Genomic DNA, 9,506 nt, shown 5'->3' with positions numbered 1-9,506 from the left:
TTTGAAGTAGGTTTTTTATGGAGTGCTCAGTTTCCAGATGACAGGCCCAAGGCTCAGAGAGGTTTGGGACTTGCCCAAGGTTGCAGTTAGCAATGGGCCTGGCATGCCATTGGTGTTCAGGAATGTCTGTTTCCTAGAGAGGAAGCAAGATGCTACCTTTCCTCCGAGAGGCGACTAGGAGTCTCCAGGGCTCACAAGACGATTTCATTCTGAGCACAACTGGGCCTGCAGCAACCGTGGGGCCCTGGCTGAGCCGGGCCTCTTTCGGGAGGCTGCCCTCAGGAGCCTGGACGTCAGGCTGGGGTCTGGGGCGGCCAAAGCAACAGAGTCATCTCAATACAGGTGTGCCCACTGCTGGGGAAAGTGGAGGCCCTCCCGCCCTCCCTGCAGGGGCCCCTTTCCTTCTACTTGAACCAACTTCTGATGGGGCCTCTGGCTGTGCTGGGCCTGCATACTCTGCAGGGAACAAGGGGGCACATAGGGGGGCAGTGGGAGACAAAAGACACATTCCTGTCCTCAGGGAACCTACACTCTTTTCAAGGGTAATGCTGGGGCCGATGACCACTGTCACCGTCACTGCCACCACAGTGTTGAGTAATCACTGCATTTACTAAGCATTGCGAGTGCCAAGCCCCAGACACCATGTCACACACATCTCATTTAATCCTTGTTTAAAAACAACCTGTGAAGTGGCCATTGTGATTCCCATTTTATAGATGAGGCAACTGAGCTTCAGCTTCTTGCTCAAGATCACCCAGCTAGGAAGTGGCGGAGCTGGGACTGGAATCTGGGACAGTCAGGCTGCAGGATCCGTGTCCACCGTGCGCCAATGACTTGGATGCACATTCCAGAAAGATGTGCTGTGTGTTCACAGGACGGGATGCTGGGCGCCAGGGCCCGGTGTAGGGCCTGGGCCTTGAGGGTGGCAGGATTTAGGCTGGCAGGGAGGAGCCGCAGGGCACGCCCGGGAGAGGGGACCAGCCTGAGCCAAGGTTCAGGAGAAGGAATCACAGTGCCTGTGTGTGGGCAGCGAATGGTTCCACGGGGCCACAGCCCGGGGCCTGGGAGGAGATCAAGGCCAGACCAAGGCAAGGTGGGTGCTGGGTGACAGTCCCCCATCTTTCCTCCCCTATTCAGGCCTGGGCTTCTCTCAGAGGCCTGTGTCCTCAGGGTCAAAGGCCAGTGCAGGTGGGCGCTGCCCCAGGGTGGTGCCACCTTCCTCCACGCCAAGCCTCGCTCCCACATCTCTCCTTGTGGCCCAGCTGCCTGCCAGGGTCAGCTGTTGGGGCTGAGCAGTCCCAGGGAGGAAGGGCTGAGCAGCCCCGGGGGGACAGCAGGTTTGAGGGCTGAGCTGGAGTCTGGAAAATAATCCAGGCTGATAGAGCCTGCGTGGGTGGTCTCTGGGAGGGCTGAGAGGGAACCGGGCAGGGAGGGCTCTGTCCTTGGCCTGGGCTTCCCAGCTCAGCTGGAGCAGGCGCATCTGTGCCGTGGGCTGGGCTGGCTGCAGGACCCCCGGGCCCCCCAGACACTGTCCCCAAGTCATCACTCGTCATCAGGCGTCACTCCGAGGTGGCCACAGCTGCCTGCACAGAGCCCCAGGCAGCTCTCGGTGTCCCTGGCCACCCTCTCCTCTCATCAGCTTGTCCTCCAGCATCAGGAGCTGGGCCTCGGCTAAAGGGCTCTCCAGGGCTGCAGGGTGGTGGCAGGCAGGGCCAGGAGCTGCACTGCCAGGCCCGAAGGTGACTTGGAGGTGGAGGAGAAGCAGAGCCAAAGGCGCGAGCCCAGAGCCAGAGGCGCTGGGACGCATCTGAGCCCGGCTCCCCCTTCCTCGTGCCCCTGGCAGGAGGCCCAGGCCGCACAGGCAGAGATTCGTGACTGAGAAGTTGCCTCCTGGGTCCTGCTCCGGGTGGGAGGGGCCTGGGAAAATCAAGCTGCTGGGCCTCCACGCGCTGCGGGGCGGGCCAGGCTGTGTGTGGCTGCTTGGAGGCACTGAAAAGCCATTTTCTTCTAGCATCTGGGCGGAGCCCGAGGGAGGCAGCAGGAATGCCTTCCCCGTGACGCACACTGGGCCAGAGCTGGGCTCCAGGGCAAGCAGGTTGCCCCCTCAGTCCTTCAGAGTTCTCCTTGCTGTCCCTACTGCCATGGTGATTCACTTGGGATGCCCTGGAGGGGGGAGGGTGGCATTTTCCCTGCCGTCCATCCAGCTGTCCAGCTACTATCCTGGCTCTGGAACCCTAGGGCAACCGAGGCCCCAGGACACTGTTGCCATCTCTGCAGTGGGCTGGGGCAGGCCTGCTCTGGGCCCACTCACAGGCCAAGCTTGGGTGATACGGGGGCCAGAGATGGGGCCACCACAGTCCCCAGGCAACCTTATCTGCAGCGGCAGCTGTGGCCACAATGACCACTCCAGTGGCCAGGATGGTGAGGGTCAGCCACCAGTACCCAGTCTTGACTTCTCTGGGCCATGCAGCCGAGTCCTGCACCCAGGGAGGACCCCTCCCTGGGCACAGCTCTCTGCCTCAGCGACCCAAGCAGGGAGGCTGGGGGCTGGGGCCTGGGCTGTTCCCCTCATCAGCCTCCCGAGTGTCAAGCCCACAGCCAGCCCGGTGTCCATTTCCAAGTGTCCCCGCCTGCTAAGTGAGGGCCCCGGATGGACAAGAGCAGCTTGGGCCGTGCAAGGAGGACTGACGGGGACTGACTGGAGGGAGTGGGGTGTTCTCTCTGGGTCAACCTGGGGTGCCACAGCCTAAGCCAGAGGCCTGTCACCTCCCAGCTCCAGGGGATTGGTGCTCTAGAAACTCACACGCTCCTGCCTCTGCCTGGAACTAAAATCATGCAGAAATTCAAGCACACCCAGGAGGGGGAAGAGGAAGGACTGGGATCCCGTGAGCCCAACACTCAGCGCCAAGGCTCATCAACATCGTCTAATCTTTTCCACCGCTTATCCCACTGTCTTTCTGGTATTTTAAAACAGTCCCAGACATCTTACTATTTTATCCATAAATACTTTAGTTTTTATCTCCAATAGAATGAGAGTTTTTAAAAAAAAACATAATAATAATGCCAAGTCTTACCAATTGTTCGTGAAGTTAACAATGATTTCTTAATACCATATAAAACCCAGTTCAGGCTCCAATTTCCCTGGTGGTCACATTCCTCTAGGAGCAGCAGGGACTTGATTTCTAGGTCAGGGGAGATTGTCATAGTGGGTCCCAGTGGAGCCCTCAGGTCAGTTCAGCTCAGCAATCTCTTCCCGCAGGGCTGGACCCCGTGTGGGAGGCTGGGCTGGATAGGGGACGGGACAGGCCCTGACCCAGAGGGGACCCAGAGGAGACCCACGTGGAACTGTTCAGGTCACTGCCACTGGCCACTGCAAGGGGAGGAGTCTGCTCCGACCAGCCCGGGGCCAGGAAGACACACAACCCTCTCCCGCTTCCCCAGCTTCCTTACGGCACCTTTCTCATGCTTTGCCCCCTCCGTGCCCCCTGTTTCAGCCAGCTGGAGTGACCGGGCCTGGCCGTGGGCCTGGCACACCCCTTTGTCTCCCTCCCTCCTGGGTCCTGCTCAGAACCTTGTCTGTGCAGCCCCCACCCCACTAGCCAGGGTCACGTGTGTCTGTGCCCCCCATGTCCCCCCCCCCCCTGTGCTGCTGTGACGAGTGTTCGGTGTGTCTGGGCTTTCCAAAGGGCAGGACTGTGTCTGCTTCGCCTCGTGTCCCTGGCGACTCACGCGCAGCCCTCCGTGTGGAGCGTGTGCTTGCTGGGTGGTGTGCAAAGAAAGGAGAGGTTGCTCTTCCACACGTAAGTGGCCGAGCTGGAAATATGCAAGCATGAGCGAGTCCTCTCCCAAAGTTCTCTGCTCCTCTTCAGAAACTGGAAAGTAGATGGAGCCAGTGAAAGTGCTGGGGACACTCTTCTGCCGCAGGGAAGGTGTCTCCCGCTGCTTCCTATCAGCAGAGGCCAGCCCTGGTGTCCCTGTCCTGGGCTCCCTCCCCTCCCCCCGCCAGCCTCTCTGCATCCCCGGGGCAGCTTCCCTCCCCGGGGCAGGCTGGGAACAGACGCGGGGAGCACAGCTCACGCCCAGACCCTGCGCCTGCTGGTGGGATCTGTTTGCATAGGGTCATCTGGTTTCAATCCAGTGAAATCTTAAAACTTTCCATGGGAACTTCTTCTATTTTAAGCTTCTCCCTGATGGGCCAGACACACTCAGCCTGAGCAGGCTGCGAGTTCCTGGGCTGCAGCTTGTGCACTCGCTGCCCACCCGGCCCCCAGCAGGCAGGAGCAGGCGCAGCGTCAGGGCTCCGGGACCTGGCCCAGCTGCACCTGGGACTTGCCAGATGATAAGTGAGCCCCTTCTTTCTGGACCTCAGTCTCTTGTCTATACAGTCAGGGGTTAACTGCAGGGAGCCAAACTGCCCAGGTTCAAATCTGGCACCCCTCGCCCTCAGTTAAGCGTGTGACTTCGGCAAGGTTACTTAACCTACAGCGCTTCAGTTCCTTCCTCTGTAACACGAAACAAGTCGGGTTGTTGGCATTACGTGAACTGACGCCTGTGAAGTGCTTAGCACAGTGTCTGGGACACGGCACAGCCTACACGCAGGGCTGGTGATCACAGATCCATAATTTCTTCTTGGAAACCCCAGGTCATACGAGTTTCAGAATTTATAGGCCTCTGGAGTTTTGGGAAGTTAATATCACACACATCCTAATACCATATACAATCCAGTGAGGTCTGGGGCGGCACCCCATGGTCAACACATTACTATTCCCTCATTGAAAACATGTGAATATTCACTCTAAGTGGGAAAAATAGATTGTAGGTAGCCTCATGTCTGATTAGTCCAAGTTTTGCTAAAGAAGTTATGAAAAAAAAACTTTGGATTTTCAGAGCTTTGGAGAGTTTGGAATTGTGGGTAAGGGTTTGGGGACATGTATTGTTATCATAATTATGTGTTTAGGAAGGATGGGTGGTCCCTCTTGCCAGAGGGGGCAGGGCAAGCCCACCGGGGAGATGGGTGGCCCCTCCCTGCAGGCTCAGCACCCACGGGGGTAAGGCTTGGCGAGCAGACAGCAAACTAGGGTGCAGAAAAAGGCATCCCTTCCTCTGGGAAGGCAGCGGCCAGTGAGCCACACAGCCTAACAGGGTGGCCCTGCGGGCTGACACTGGTGGGCTGGCACCCCGTCACCCCACGTGGACACCCTGAGGGTCCGCCTGCATCTGAAGGGTCACGAGGATGTAGCTTGCCCAGGGTGTGGAGCTCTGGAAGGAGCTTCCTCAGGCCAGGCCGTCTACCCAGGGACACCTGAGGCTGAGCAGCTCCCTGGGCCGTGATTTCTGACCTCTCTCCCTCCCCTGTCCTCCACTCTGGTCACTTGGGCCGAGGAGCTCGAGCTCAGGGTGTGTGGGGAGGAGGGAATGAGCTCCTTTCATCTCAGAATGAGAATCAGAGTGAGGAGTCTGGGCTGGCCGTCCCCACAGGGTCATCTTGTCCTTACCTGATCCTATAGAGGGGGGTGCAGGGCCCCAGACATTCGTGCAGAGCTTTGGCATTCACAAAGCAGTTCCACAGACTCTGATTTCATTTTCACCCACATCCTCTGTTTTCGCAAAAGCAGGGCCTCAGAGGCAGGCGACGTGCCTGGGGTCACACAGCTGCTTAGTGCCCTCATCCCTGCACCTTTCTGCTCTGGGTCAACTACATCTCCTTGGTGGCCCCCTGGGGACACCTTCCCTGCTGGCTGCTGAGGGTGCAAAGGCAGGTCCAGAGAAGATGAGAAGGTCCAGAGGCCGGGGTGGCCCCTGGCTCTCGGGTGCCAGCACTGGTGGGGACTGAGTCCTCTGCCTCCTCCGCATCGGGCTGGGGGAATCCCCCACACGGTGCCCCAGGATTAGGTGCAACACCCCAGCTCGTAACAAAACACAAAGAGCAAACAAGCAAACAGCCGGCGGGGGGGGGGGGGGGGGGGCGGGGAATGAAGGAGATTAATGCTTATAAAGTGCTTTGAGCCCCTGGGAGAAAGGAGACACCCAGCACACAGCCTCATTCCCCAGCTCGCAGTCAGGCCGGAGGCTGGTGCTGGAGGAAGAGGAGGAGGAGGAAGCAGCTCACGCCCAGAATGGTGTTGGGATTGGCCATGGATGACCGTCTGGTGGCCTGGGCCTGTGCAGACTGGGGAGGCTGGCAGGGAAACCTGCCTCCGGCCTGAGCCGCTCAGAAAAACATTCCTGTCCCTCCGGGGGCTCCCTGGGCTGGCTGAGGTGGTGCAGGGGGTGGCACGTCTCTGGAGGCAGGTGGGTCCTCCTCAAGGCCTGTCCTCAGTCAGTCCTTAGCACGGGCAGAGGACAGTCAGCGCCACATGTCCACAGCTCACGGCATCAGTGAGGAAGTTGGGCTGGACACTGGCATGGGGCTCAGGGGGATGGTCTTGCCCCAGGTCACACAGCCCACATGACAGACTGGGGCTCTGGCCGTGCGTGTGGGGCCTAGCTGGCCTCGGGGACACAGCATGGAGGGGAGGCTGCCAGGCCCGCCAGGACTCAGAGCTGGGCCAGGTGCTCTGGGGAGCCGAGCGCTGGACCACGGGGAGGCCCCACGTGGGGTGAGGGCAGTCTCGGTGGGCCCAGCGGGGCCAGGGCTGGGGGCAAGAGCAGGTGCAAGTGGCCGTTACAGGAACAAGTACTGTGTGAGCTAAGACCCCTGGGAGCTGGGCCAGTCTCTGGAAACTGAAGCAGGATCTCAGCAGCTCCTAGGCCTGTGGGAGGAGAGGAAGCCAGCCCCCCACGACCTCCTGCTCCCCCTCAGGCTAGAGCAGCTCCAGAACCGTCCAAGCTGCAGCCATTCCCCAGCCAGCCGGGGCTCCTTTCCAGGATGAGGTAGCGAGTGCAAGCCAGGCCAGCAGGTGACCTCTACAGGCTTGTGGGCAAATTGGAGAACGTGTCCCTGGGCAGCTGCAGCCCCAGGCCCAGGCCCAGGCTGGCTGAGCTGATGGGCGGCTGCGTTTTTACACCCTCCTGCCCACATACGAGGGTGCCCGTGTCCGGCTCTCCTTCCTCGCTGTACAGGGTGGCCCTGACCGGGAAGTTCTCCAGGTCCAGGACCCTCCTGTCTTCCCCCTACCCCTGGCCCCTGCCCCCTGCCCCACGAGGGGAGCCATCCTGCTTGGGCCCTGCCTCGCTGAGGTCACCAGGGGGTTGGGAAAGCCCTGAATGAGGAGTCAGATCGGGTTTCGGTCTCAGTTCTGGGTCCCTGCGCCTCTCTGGGCCTCAGTTTATGTAGCAGTGTTAGCATTGGACCATGTGGTCTCAATCAATGGCCCTGGGCGCTGGTCATTGGGTGAGCATTGGCTCGGTCATTGTGCCAGCAAGGAGGTGGTCCACCGCCGGGGAAGGCCCCCACCTGCCTTTCCCCAGAGAGGCAGGAGCAGAGCCCCAGGACGGAGCCAAGCCAGGAGGGAGGAAGAGACGGTGCAGAGGGTGCGGGCACAGGAAGGCCGGGCTCTAGCCCTTCCCCAGGGCCTGGGCCGCCCGGGTCCCAGCAAGATGGCTCAGAAAGGACAACAGCCCTGGCTCCCGTGGGTGCGGCCCCTTCTCATCCACTGGGCCCCACCCCAGCGCAATCCCGATCTGGCCTGCCGAGGTAGCCTGGCCCCGGGGCTGCTTTAGTCCTAGCAGTGCCTGTCAGAACCGGGGTCGCTCTCGAGCCTCCATTTCCTTGTCTGTAAAATGAGGATAAAAATGTTTACCTTTTAGGGTGGTCGTGAGGGCAAGAGATGATGTGGATAAGGGTCCTGACCCCGCAGGGGCACAGAGGGGACACTCAACAAGTGGTCATCAGCGTCGTCATCATCATCATCATCATCATCATCATCATCATCATCATCATCATCATCGGACCGCTGGGCGTGGCCCCCTCCTGACCCCCTGCAGCGCCCCCCACTGGGCTCATTCTCTCTCCGCTTCTGCCGGTTCTTGGAGACAGATGTCGCTTTTCCCAAAGGCGAGCTCTGATCCCCTGACTGGGATCTTCTCGAGAGCCCTTTTCACCCTGCCATAGGCTCTCTCTCTTCCAGAACTTTCCAGTAGCTTAGTTGCTTCTCTACGTGGGCCCCTGAGGGGCCAGGTCTGATGCCTCTTAGGGGTGGTTTCTCAGCACCCAGCACAGGGCGGGCACACAGCAGGAGTTCTAGAAGACAGTGTGGAATGCCCACTTGGCCTCCTGCAAGGCAGCAGCCCATTGAGGCCGGCAGCTGGGGCCTTCCCAGGGAAGCTCAGAGACACTTCAGTGACACACTGGGCCCTTGCCCGGTGCCTGGGCCCTGAGTGAGCCGGGCTGGTCACTGAGGCCTTGGGCTGCTCGCAGCCTCCTGGGCTGGCCGGGTGCGGCTGGGCTGGAGTTCGGGCCCCTTAATAGCAGTGAGAACAGTGCCGTGCGCGCCGCCCGCAGGTGCTTATTATCACATATCCCCCCAGGGAGTAGCCACCATCCCCGTCAGCATGGCCGGCCTGTTAGGGAGGGGTCGTTATCATTCCCGTTTTAAAGACAAACTGGGTTCAGAGAGGCCATGGTCAGGTGGCCACTAAGTGGCTTGGTGAGGAATTTTTCTCTCAGGCTGCGACCTGGGCCCACAACCCCAACGGTTTGCTGCCTCCCCTCCGGCCTGGGGGTCTGGGCTGTGCTTAGGCCAAGCCCCCGGGCCGCCCTGACACTGGCAGGACCTCCTCCCCACCCTCACCCATGGTCTGTACTGACCCCGGTTTCCAGGCACTCCCTGGGCCCCACCCATGTGCCCCCGTGCCCAGGCCCCAGGCTGCTTCTGTCCCCAGGACTCCCGGCACCCTGTGTGACCTCCGTCCATGGCTTCCTCGGCCCCTCGGGTGCTCTGTGCCCACTGCTCTTAAGCACGAGGGGCTGTTTTTCCAGATGTTTCTTGTTTCCATCTCTTCCCATTCACTCCTTCCCAGTGCCAACTGCCCCCTTCCCAAGGCGCGATTCCTTCAGAAGTTGCCGACCGAGGCCCCCTCTACCCTCTGCTGTCGACCCCTCCAACCACCACCCTGATGAACCTTCCTTAAATATCACGATTACCCTGCCCTCCCTGCTCATGAGCCTTCAGGGGCTCCCTATTTCCCTCTGCAGCAGATGGGCACCTCACGTGACAACTGTTCCAGCTGACGGGCTCCCTTCTCCTCATGCCCACCCTCCGCTCAGCCTGCAGGCTCAACGCCCTCCTCACTGCCGGCACCTACCTCAGCGCTCCCTCCAGAGAATATTCCAGCATGTTCTCTCATTTTCCCCTGCTCTGCTGTCTTTGAGGCATGAACTGACACCCATGGCCACCCTGGTTTCTCCCTGTTGTTTGCTAACCAATCACCTTATCTTTAGTCTGGCCCAAGTGCCCTTCCTACAGAAAGTGGTAAATAATTATTTATGGGATATTTTTATAATAGGGAAAATAAAGAAATAATAGTCACAGCCGAAGGAGGTGGCGTGGGAACTACCTACAGAA

Source organism: Lemur catta, chromosome 4 (assembly GCF_020740605.2).
Source record: "Lemur catta isolate mLemCat1 chromosome 4, mLemCat1.pri, whole genome shotgun sequence".
NCBI lineage: Eukaryota > Metazoa > Chordata > Mammalia > Primates > Lemuridae > Lemur > Lemur catta.
Note: the sequence above shows the minus strand (reverse complement) of the source record.